This window comes from Mauremys mutica, chromosome 2, assembly GCF_020497125.1.
Source record: "Mauremys mutica isolate MM-2020 ecotype Southern chromosome 2, ASM2049712v1, whole genome shotgun sequence".
Lineage (NCBI taxonomy): Eukaryota > Metazoa > Chordata > Testudines > Geoemydidae > Mauremys > Mauremys mutica.
Window position 1 is genome coordinate 113411004 of NC_059073.1, and position 12054 is coordinate 113423057.

At 45.1% G+C, this 12054-nt stretch overlaps 1 protein-coding gene across 1 annotated transcript in view; it reads left to right on the forward strand.

Moving 5' to 3' along the window:
- JARID2 (jumonji and AT-rich interaction domain containing 2) overlaps positions 1-12054 on the forward strand; it is a 315297-nt gene that overhangs the window by 218710 nt on the left and 84533 nt on the right. The window lies entirely within an intron of this gene.

A 12054-nucleotide genomic window follows, 5' to 3' on the forward strand; every position in this document is an offset into this window, starting at 1 on the left:
CATAAATGCATGTTCTGTCCTCGTTTGACTTTCTTGTACGCTGAAACAAACTTGAGGGTGTCATTGGTGTCACACTTGCTGGGTGTGAAGGACAGTGCATTCTGGCCTGAATTGGAGAAGCAGCAGGTAAACATCACAGAGGAATCTCTTGCTAACTGAGCAAAATGTCAGATTAAGGAATGAAATAGAACCAGGCACATGGACAAAAACAGAAATCATAAATGTCTTTATATAATATGATAAGATCAAAAACAGATTAACTCGAATGCCAAGCTGTGGAAGGGACCCTTGATATAATGAGCATTATCGAAACTTGTTGGAATAACAAAAATCAATGGGATATTTTAATGCCTGACTATAAATGTAGACTATAAATTATTATAGGAATGTCAGATTAGGATGAAGAGGTGGAGAGGCAGTGCTAGATTTAAGATTCCATAGAATCTAGTGAGATGACACAGTTGGCTGCAAATCCCAAACTCTAATAATACAAGTATGCTGCTAGGTCTAAACTACTACCCTCCAGATCAAGAAAAGAATATTGAGTGTGTAATACTGAGAGAGATCAAAGAGGCAGCCAAGTCTAACAAAGCAGTAATGGCAGGGGACCTCAACTATCTACACATAAACTTGTCAAATATCACAATGGAACAAAGTGTGGGGAAGCAATTTCTTGACACCTTAAATGATTGCTTCTTGTAACAGCTAGAGTAAGAGCACATAAGAGGAGAGGCTATTCTTTATTTAATCCTAAATAACAGCACAGGAGTTAGTTCAAGAGGTAACAGCAGCTAACCCACTAAGCAATAGTGACTATAATGTAATAAAATTCAGTATTCTGAAATTCAGTGTTCAAAATAATATAAGAAAGTTCCCAGGAGGGGGGGAAGGTAACAAAAACTAACACAGTGACACTATACTTCAGAAAGCCAGAGAAGTAAAATCCTTATATTTGGCATGGTTGTTACTTACACACAACCTTGGAAGACGAGTATGCCCCTGAACAAAAAGGGAAGTAGGAAAACAAGAGTTAAACCAGTGTGGTTAAATGGGATAGTTCAAGAGGTTATTTGAGACAAACAAAGAACCTTCAAAATTTGGAAATCTAACAGCAAGCCCCTGTTGGTGCCAGGATACTGGACTAAATGGATCACAAGTCTGATCCAATATGGCAATTTCTGTCTTCCTGTGAACTCTCTTACAGGTGTTAGTTACTGTGTTGAAGCATGGTGGTGCTAATTATATTCCAGTGTCTGATTCCTTTAACATTACTGTGTGGGCTTCAACCCACCTTCTGTTTTGAGATGTCCATGTGTGAGGGTAATCTTTCTTAGTTTCTGAATGTTCTGTCAATTTGAATATAATCAAATATATTAATTGCAATCAGGTTCTCCAGCCTAAGCTTTATGCAGTATCTACACTTGGCTTTCTAGTGGGAGTTAAGGTGTGGTAAACTGAATGCAGTATAAGACTCTCGGAGAAATGTAGAACTTAAAAGTAACCTACTGATGATTGTAAGTAACTTCCTGACAAAAGTGCTGTGCAGTGTAGTCCACTATTGAGAGCTTACTGTTTTTGTATTAAGTTTTGGTTTTATTGTCTTATATTTGTGTAGTAATTTTTAAGGTATCTTAAAAAGCTTGTTTTCTAAGTAACCAAGTGCATGGGATAATCTAGAACACGAACCTTTACTAAAATTAATACAGAGTTATATTAATAACTTGGGCCTTACTTTGCAGATTGTCTTGTTTAGTGAATGTCTTCTTCCTCAGTGTGACCTTGTCTACACTACCAAAAAAATGGCCCTAGGAGACCCTGGGGTGGCGTGGGTGGGTGGGTTTAAAAGTACCTTTAGCTAGTTCAGTCTTGGAACTGCAGTGTGCCTGGTTTATAATTTGCTTACAAGGCCTATTTATATAATAATTCTAGACTAGAACAGTTTTCAAAAAGTTTGTTACCATAAACCAGGACCACACTTGATAAGAAAACCATGTCAACTAAATTAATTTTTTAAAAATATTTTCCTAACGTGGCCTTCTTTTGTAGCATAGATGCAGTCTTAGAATATTCTTATTGTGTAGACCTCTCCTATTTTAACACACTAATATCTTGTATCTAAACACTTGATAATTGTAACTAGTTTTTGTAGAAATGTATAGAAACTTAGCAAAGGCTCTTCTCTAGTCAGAGATTCCTGGGTCTTGGTTGCTCAGCTTAGTGAATTTTTAGAGTCTATTTAGCTGTGTTTCAGGGGAAAAATGGATTATTTCATGGTTGTATTTTTTTAAAAGCAAAAAGTTAATATAGGTATTTGTAATGGTTAGTTTTCATTTTTCTATTTACATAAATTTTACACAGTGCTTATTATTATTTTGAGGATTTTCCCTTTCTTCACACACTGAAGCCTTTTTTGTAGGAGTATTTGCCAGCTCTATAGTGCCTATTTTGGCCTAGAGTGGAGAGGGTAATTATTTTGGAAATAGAAACAGCATTTTCCCCCCTTTTTTTAAATAGGCCTTTCAGTAAGTTGGCAAACCAACAAGAGCTTGTTCCCCTAACCATTCAAAAAGGGCAACCATGTTGGTCATTTGGAATTTGCCAGATGCAAAATGTCTTGCTCTGGAGTGAACAGACCACCCATTCTGTCTGTTTAGAATTGGTATGTAATCTAAATAATTGGATTTACTACTTTAAGGTTTTTCATATTAGAAAGTTAAGTGAATAAGATTAAATAAGTTAATAAAATTAAAATTAAGTCAATAAGGGAACAGCTGCATGTTACCAGTGCTTTGAATTGTATAGCACATTTAGGTTTTCCCTGGGCCATGTTCTGAGACTTTGTCATTTAGTAAATTGTGAAACTGAGGCAGAAATCTAATTTTAAACATTGAATCAAAAATTTAACCTAGAAACTGCAATTCCACAATATTAAAATTGCATGATAGACTAAACATCTAGTTATTAGTCACTATCTGCCACATGTTAGCTAGTCAGATACTGAAGCCTGTAGAACTTGTGCCAGTCCATATACTAATGGCAGTTACTTCGGAAGCCCCAAAGAGTAAAAACGCTGTGAGTTTGTTTGTTTGTGTTTTAAATTCACCTCATTAAAGTGAATTGGCCAGACTTTTAGTTCATAAATCTTGACATTTCAGGCACTGAGGGTCTGGTTCACTGGCCGAGAGGTAGTGTACTGCAGGAGTGAGAACAAAGTGGTGCTAACTCATTTATATCAGGAAGGGAGAGACTGAAGGAAGAGCAGTTGTTGAGACTTTGTTATTGTATGATCAAGTGTGCCATCTCACCCCCTCTGGTAGTAACAAAGTCATGGTGTGTCTTGAAAGTGGACTGGGGGAAGATCTTCTGCCCTAAATGTCATAACTAGATTGGAAGGCCTCTGCTGGGGTTGGACTGTTGTGGGGTGGATAGACATTTTTACTACCTGGTAGCTGGGTGAGGTTGGAGAAATGTAGCACTGAAGGGGTGGTCAGAATATGAGGAAAGTGTGTACTGGATTTGGAACAGGTGAGAAAGGAATGGGGCAAAACATACATTTCAAGACATTTCGAAATGTACTTTTAATTTACTAATTCAATAGACATTAGTATTTAGGATAAATATACTGGTCATTCCCCACCCCTTTCAGCACCCCATGGACTAAGAATATTACTTTGCTCCTGGGATGTGATGACTGAGTAGGAACACACTCTGACTCAAACCTCATGTGATGGTACATTGTGTTGCAAATAACCAGATGGATAATCCTTAATGTAAAGGGTTAACATTAAATCTTATGACAGGCTTCAAATGTGCATTTCTTGGATTTCTGTTTAGTCACCCTTAGTATTACTTCTTATCTAAATCATCTTCTTCGAGTGATTGCTCATGTGTATTCCACATAGGTATGCGTGCTCACCATGTGCACTGGTGTCGGAAGTTTTTCCCCTAGCAATACCTGTAGGGGAGCGCCCCTCGCGACCCCTGGAGTGGCATCTCCACTGTACAGTATAAGGGGAGCTGCGCACTCCCCCTACCCTCAGTTCCTTATTGCCACCAATGAAGGTGCTTCAGAACTGCTCTGCTCCAGCTTTGCTGCAGCTTTTCCTGAGAACTGTTGTTCGTTCAGTGTATGGTACCTGTAGTTAGTAGTATGATTTGTTTTAGTTTAATTAGTGCACCCAGGCCGGGGCATGCCCTGCGCCATGGGTTTTAAGTCGTGGGATACTTGTAGGCAACTGCTGCCACTGAGTGATCTGCACACGGACTGTTTACGCTGCTTGGGCGAAACCCATCTCAGTGATCACTGCAAGATTTGCAAGTCATTCAAGCCTACGACCGAGAGAGAGAGAGAGAGAGAGAGACATTAGGCTCTGGACCATCCAGATGGAGTCAGCGTTGACCCCAACTCTGGTGTGCCGCTCTGAGTCGGCACCGAGTACTGCGGTGTTGGTGTGTGGCAACCCCCGGCGCCCTCTACCAGTCAGCACCACTCCCCGTCCGCAGGGCATGCCAAGAAGGCTAAGAAGAGGCCTTCTCCGCCACGGCACCAGAGCAAGACTGGGGGAGAGGCTAGACCCATATTGGGCAGTCAACGGTCCCCATTGGCCTCTAGGCCTCCGACTCAGGTTGAGCAGAGTAGCCCAGCCCATTTGCAGCAGGCTTCCCCGGATGTCCGGATATCCTCTACTCCAGAGGCCCTGCAAGCATCCTGGGACGTTATGTCCATGCCAGTACCAGGAGCACCACCAATGTTGGCCCCGTGGTCCAGAGGCAAACCACTGCTGGGATCTCCACAGTTGCCACCAACTCGGTACCGGTCATGATTGAAGGAATGTTCCCAATGCCGTTTGCCGCTCAGCAACCATCCCGTGTGTAGTCCATGCAGGTTGCTGTTGACCCCCACCAGGTTGTCTGGCTGGGTTCTGACTGACAGAAACTCCAGGCACCACTCCGCTTCGAGGAATGGACATCGACGGGACAGACAAAGCCGAAGGTCTTCGTCTCAGAGGGGCTATCGTAGCCAGTCACAACACGAATGTCAGTGCCATTCCTGTTCGTCATCTCACTCCAGGACCCCGCAATGGCACTGCTGCCGCAGCCCCAGGCGTCGATTGCCTTCACCTCACTGTGGCAGATCCGCCTGCCGGAGCCGATTGCAGAGCAGCTGCTACCGGTGGTACCGTTCCGCCACATCGGCATCATGGTCTCATGGTTGGCACCGCTTCCGGCGCCGCCGCTCCTCCCGGTCTGCAGACAGGTCGTACATCAGCCTGGCCTCTACACCAAGAACTATTAAAAAGGGTGGCATCAAACCTCAACCTTCAGGCAGAGGAGGTGGAGGAGCCCTGGGACTCGTTTTTAACGTCCTGTCCACCTCGGTGCCGGGCAGCGTGGCCTTGCCACTCCACGAAGGGGTGGCAAAAATTTCAAAAGCCTTGTGACAAACCCTGGCCTCATTGCCCCCCATCTCTAAGAGAGTGGAACTCAAGTATTTTGTGCCTGCCAAGGGATGTGAATACCTATATACCCATCCTGCCCCGAACTCCCTGGTGGTCAAGTTGGTCAGCCACAGGGAGCGGCAGGGCCAACCCTCCCCCACTCCAAAAAATAAAGATTCAAGGAGGCTGGATTCATTTGGGAGAAAAATTTATTTGTCCTTGAGCTTCCAGTTATAGGTGGCAAACCATCAGGCTCTCCTGGGCCGGTGTGAGTTCAATCTGTGGGACTCTCTGCCCAAGTTCAGACTCCTCCAGGAGCGTGACAGGAAGTTCAAAGCTCTGGTGGAGGAGGGTACAGTGGCTGCCAGGGCAACCCTGCAGGCAACATCGGATGTGGCGGACACAGCCGTGTGCTCCAGGGCCTCCACGGTGTCCATGAGAAGGACGTCATGGCTCCTGCTGTCTGGGCTATGTAGTGAGGTGCAGAACTCCCTGCAGGACCTCCCGTTTGACAGCAAGGCTCCGTTTGCGGAACAGATGGACGTAAAACTGCACGGCCTGAAAGACTCCCGCACTACGCTTAAGACTCTTGGCCGCTGTGTTCAGCTCCAGCTAGACCTAAGTTTAAGCCTCAGCAGGCTCCCACAAGGCCACCCACTTCAAATATGAGCCCCCTTATAAAAAGTCATGGGACTATAAGAAACGCTCGGAGAGGCAGTCCAGGTCTGCCCCCCAGCCTGGGTCCTCCAAGGGCAAACAGGCAGGGAAACGTCAGTTTTGACGGGATGCCCGGGGGGACCTACCGGTCTTCATTAGGGACCCACCAGCAATAAAGCTTCCCTCTCCTTAATAAAGCTTCTTGGAACATGCTCCAAGGGGTCCCATTCAGAGGCAGGCCCCAGTAGCTGAAACTGGTGTCCGACGCATCGGACCTGGGGCGGGTAGCCCATCTGGGAGACGTTCAGACCCAAGGTCTGTGGTCTGCAGAGGATCTGGCCCTCCACATAAATGTCAAGGAGCTCCAGGTGGTCCGGCTGGTGTGCGTGGCCTTCCGCTTGCACCTGGAGGGCAGGATGGTCAGGGTTCTCATGGACAATATGGCCTCGATGTTTTACATCAACAGGCAATGTGGGGCCAGATCCTCTGCCTAGACGCCCTCAAGCTGTAGGACTTCTGTATAGCCCATGACCTTTGCCTACAGGCCTACCACCTACTGGGCACCCGGAACTCATGGGCGGATTGCTTGAGCAGGGACTTCTCCTCTCAGCACGAGTGGTCTCTTCACCCAGAGGTGGTGCACAGACTTTTCCAAGAGTGGGGAACTCCCCAGGTAGACCTGTTTGCCACTCGACAGAACAGTTGCTGTCCCCAGTTCTGCTCCTGGAGTGGCTGGGCCGGGGTGCTATCTCATATGCCTTCCTCCTATCCTGGTCAGGCCAGTTTCTCTATGCCTTCCCCCCCCCTATTCCCGCTGATCAGCAAGGTCCTGGAAAAGATAAAGATGGACGGGGCCTGGGTTCTCCTGATTGCCCTGGCATGTCCCAGGCAGGATTGGTACGGGACCCTCAAGAGCCTGGCGGTTGCCCTACCGTGGCCATTACCGTCCCGCCTGGACCTGCTCTCCCAGGGCCACTTCCACCGCAGCCTAGCGGCACTCCACCTCATGGTGTGGCTGCTCAATGGTTAGGCTGGGAGGAAAGGACGTGCTCAGAAGGGTTTCAGTGCGTCCTCTTGGAAAGCAGGTAACCCTCCACGCACCGAGCCTACTTGGCAAAGTGGTCTCGGTTTTCCTGATTGGTGGCTGAGCAGGGTGTTTCCCCCGTGGCTGCCCGTACGTTAGGCCCCCATTCCCACAGTAGGACTTTAACTTGGTGCTGGCCCGGCTGACGGGTCCCCTGTTTGAGCTGCTAACTATGTGCTCCTGGTCACACCTCTCATGGAAGGTGGCTTTCCAGGTAGCGATCACATCAGGTAGGTGGGTCTCGGAACTCAGGGCCCTGACCTCCAAGCCCCCATACACAGTGTTCCATAAGGATAAGGTCCAGCTCCGCCCACACCCTTCATTCCTCCCAAAGGTGGTCTCCACCTACCACATGGGTCAGGACATTCTCTTGCCAATCCTCTGCCCCAAGCCCAATGTGTCCAGTGAGGAGCACCGCCTCCACACGCTGGATGTGAGATGGGCTCTGGCTTTTTACCTGGAGCGGACTAAGCCGTTCAGGAAGTCCTCGCAGCTGTTCATCACCTCGGACGAATGCATGAGGGGTCTGCCGATCTCCACTCAACGGCTCTCCAACTGGATCACCTTGTGCATCCGTACCTGTTACGACCTGGCGGGAATCCCTCCCCCGTCAATTGTGAGGGCACACTCGACTAGGGCGCAAGCCTCGTCGGCTGCCTTTTCAGCCCATGTCCCCATTCAGGACATTTGTAGGGCTGCCACGTGGTCTTCAGTTCACACGTTCACCTCGTATTATGCGATCGTCTCCCAGACCAGGGAAGACGCCAGGTTTGGCAGGGCAGTGCTCCATCCTGAGAGTCTGTGAACTCCTACCCACCTACCCAACAGATATTGCTTGGAATCACCTATTGTGGAACACACATGAGCAGTCACTCCAAGAAGAAAAGACAGTTACCTTTTCCGTAACTGGTGTTCTTCAAGATGTGTTGCTCATGTTTATTCCACATCCTGCCCTCCTTCCCCTCTGTCGGAGTTGTCTGGCCAAAAAGGAACTGAGGGTAGGGGTTGCGCACAGTGCCCCTTTATACCATGCCATGTTGGCGCCACTCCAGGAGTCGCTAGGGGCGTTCCCCTATGGGTACTTCTAGGGGAAAAACTTTTGACACTGGTGCATGTGGCGAGCACGCACATCTATTGTGGAATAGACATGAGCAACACATCTCGAAGAACACCAGTTACAGAAAAGCTAACTGTCTTTTTGGGTGGGGTGGACTTGAACAGGTAAATTCAACAAGCATTTGCCCAATTTGGTGTATAGATTGTTTTTTGACAGCATGGTTGGGAGATTATCAGAGTGCTTTCCCCCCCCAAATGAACTTTTGCTACAGCAGCAAGCAAGGTTCTTTTCCCGACTAAATTTAACGATCTGCTTTTTGGCTAGAGAGAGTGTACATTTTGTGCAGAAGAGAATCCATAACAAAGCATTACTTGTGGCCGCATGTGTGCTTTTGGTGATAGAAACATAACCAGTTGAAGTTAAAATCCCATTTATCCAGTGCAAGAGCTCTCTAGTCTGCATGAATGCAGAGGGGATCGCATTCTGCATTTACAAACTGAATGAATTTTTGGGACAGGTGTATTGGTGTATAGAAGCGCTTTCTTTCTAAAGGATCATTGTTCCTAGAGACAACGAATATGAATGTTCAATTAGTCTGTTTCGGTTCAAGAATCATAAGCACTGTTGTAATAATAAGCAGTATATGAGCCCCTGAGGAGGTGGAAATAAGCAAGCAATATATGTCTATCAGGAATTTAGCAGTGTCTTTTGATCACCATGAAATATAATTTTCTTTATGGGCAATTGTGTGAGACTGTAGGGACAACAAATTTAGAGGAATTGTTAAACAATTCATTTTCTGTCATTATTAGAGGGTATAAATAACGCTGATATTTTTTCAGTGTTTTAGCTAGGCATCCCTTTGCTTGAGAGAACACATATTGTGCAAAGTATCCACCACAACACTTTTTTGAAGATAAAACCATGAAGTATGTGGATGATACTTCTACTGCTCTCTTGGTGTTAATATGCATGTATGTTTAGAGAGCAGCTTAAGCCTGGCAAGGTATTTTAACTCTGAAATGTCTTGGCTTTGTAGATTTAAGGCAGGTCTTAAAGTTCTTGGGAGGAACAAATTCTTCTTCGCACCAATCTATAGCTTTTCTATGCAGACAGATTTTAGTGTCTCCCTCGACTGTGCTACTCATTCTCCTAAGGTATTATTTACTAGATATTTTTAGGATCACATATATAGATGCTGCTCTTTGGCACTTAGTTCTCTGATATGGTTTATAAATGCCACCTCTTTCCTTAGCAAAAACTTGTTACAGGTTTGAATGGCTGCATGGCAGAGTTTTAATAGCTGTGGAATTGGAGAAGGTTGCAGATTACTGGTTTTACCCTCACTAATTGATTATCTTTTACATCTAAATTTTTGTCAGCAATGTACTTGAATGTGTATAATTTGATCAGAGAATCACAATGATAGTTTGCAATACAATGACAAACCTGGATTATTCTGTGGCAATATTTGTTACAGATCTCAAGTTCATAGATAAATATTGTATTAGTAAAACCAGTAATCAGTGTAAAATTGCCTTCCCTCTCCTCTAAAAATTGATATTTTAGATCTTTTTATCATCTTGTTCCAGCCATGCCACTAACAGCCATCTATGGGTTAGCTGCCTTTTTTTCTTTTTTTAATTGAAGACTGGAATTTTAAACTAGCTTTTATAAAGTTATAAATTATAAAGATTGTGAGTTATTAATGTCTAACTATCTGAATAACATTTGAATTTTGACTGCTATGAAGCCCTTTTATTCTGTACTGTGTTCTCTCTGTCAAGCTCTTGGAATGCTTGGAAATCTGGGTTTGTCCGGGGCTCAGTTCAGCAAGGAATTTAATTCCCACTCACTTCCATAAGCCTTGAGTGCTATGCAGTATCAGGGTCAAAGTGAGGCACACAGTCGTTCCCCTCCAGTTGACTTCCCTGCACAGGGGTATTTTTCCTAGAACAAATTTCTACTCTAAATTATTTATTATTATTGCAAATGAGTACCCACGAGAACCATAGGCGAGTTTTCTCATTTGTGATATGAATCCCAAGTCCACTTTGCTTGTCTTCAGTCATCTCAGCCAAATTAGATGACTAGGGCCCTACCAAATTCACAGCCATGAAAAATGTGTCATGGACTGTGAAATCTGGTCTTGTGTGTGCTTTTACCGCATACTGAACAGATTTCACCGGGGAGACCAGTGGGTCCTGACCCAAAGGGGGATTGTGAGGGGTGTCAAGGTTATTTTTGGGGAGGTTGTGGTATTGCCACCCTTATTTCTATGCTGCCTTCAGAGCTGGGCGGCCAGAGAGCAGCAGTTGTTCACCAGGCGTCCAGCTCTGAAGGCAGCATTCTGCCAGCAGCAGCGCAGAAGTAAGGGTGGCAATACCATGCCATGCCACCCTTACCTCTGCACTGCTGCCTTCAGAGCTAGGCAGCTGGAGAGTGACGGCTGCTGACTGAGGGGCCCAGCTCTGCAGGCAGCAGCAGAGATGTAAGGGTGGCAGTACCATACCATGCCATCCTTACTTCTGCGCTGGTGCTGGCCGCGGCTCTGCCTTCAGAGCTGGGCTGCTGGCCAGCAGCCACCACTCTTCAGCTGCCCAGCTCTGAAGGCAGCACTGCTGCCAGCAGCAGCACAGAAGTAAGCATAACAGTACCACAACCCCCCCCTACAATACCGTTGCAACCACCGCACAACTCCTTTTTGGGTCAGGACCCCTACAATTACAACACTGAAATTTCAGAATTAAATAGCTGAAATCATGAAATTTACGATTTTTAAAATCCTATGACCGTGAAATTGACCAAAATGGACTGTGAATTTGGTAGAGCTCTATAGATGACACATACCCAAGATTAATCTATGAAGTACAGCTAGTCACAGAGGGCAAGCAACAAGATAACTTTGTTCTGCCTTTCCCTGTTCTTCATTCTTGCTAATGTAGCCTTGCAAATTTGTCCTTGAATATTTACAGCCCAAGTACAAAATCTACTTGCTTGCTCTTTACCAGGCTGCTGACCATGGGAAATAAAACGTGATATTTTACTTGCTGGTCAAAAATAAAATGCTTTCCTTGACACTTTGCAAAACTGCACTTATGGATGTACAACAATACAACCGAAGTATGTGTTGATGCTCCTGGATTAAACTTTTGTGATTTCTGTCAGTCTCTGTTTTGTGCAGTGTAGTTTTAGCCATGTCTACCTCAGGATATCTTTCATTGGACCAACTTCTACACAGAGCTCTTCTTCAGATCTGGGAAAGGTATTTCCAGCATCACAGCAAAATGCAAGGTGTAATGGATTGCAGCCCACTAACCCTCTCTTTTTGTCCTGTGACTGTAGAGGTGTTATCAGGCCACTCCACTCTGTATGGTCCCTTAGAATATGTGCTAACTAGTCATGCTAAACAGTCTGTTCCATATTGCATTTTGCTGTAAAACTGGGAGTATCTTTCCCAGATTGGAAGAAGAGCTCTGTCTCTCAAAAGCTTGTTTCTCTCACCAAAAGATATTGGACCCACTTTGGACCTCACCCACTTTGTCACTAACAGTCAGTTTTAGTGAATTGGAATAAGTTAAGAAACTTTAATTTAAAAATGTTCAATTATAAATTAAGAAAATGTTAACTAGGCTAGAACCAAAGTAACAAATGTTTTTGCACCTTTTTAAGAAAGAGGTTTTCATGAAGGAAAAATAGCAGATATTAGTTGGTGTAATTTAATTATACGGAGTGGGTGAAAATGTTTGGAACATATAACATGCTAGTCACACTTATGGGTGAAAAGTTCCTTGTTTGCTATACTGACTTAGTGCAAG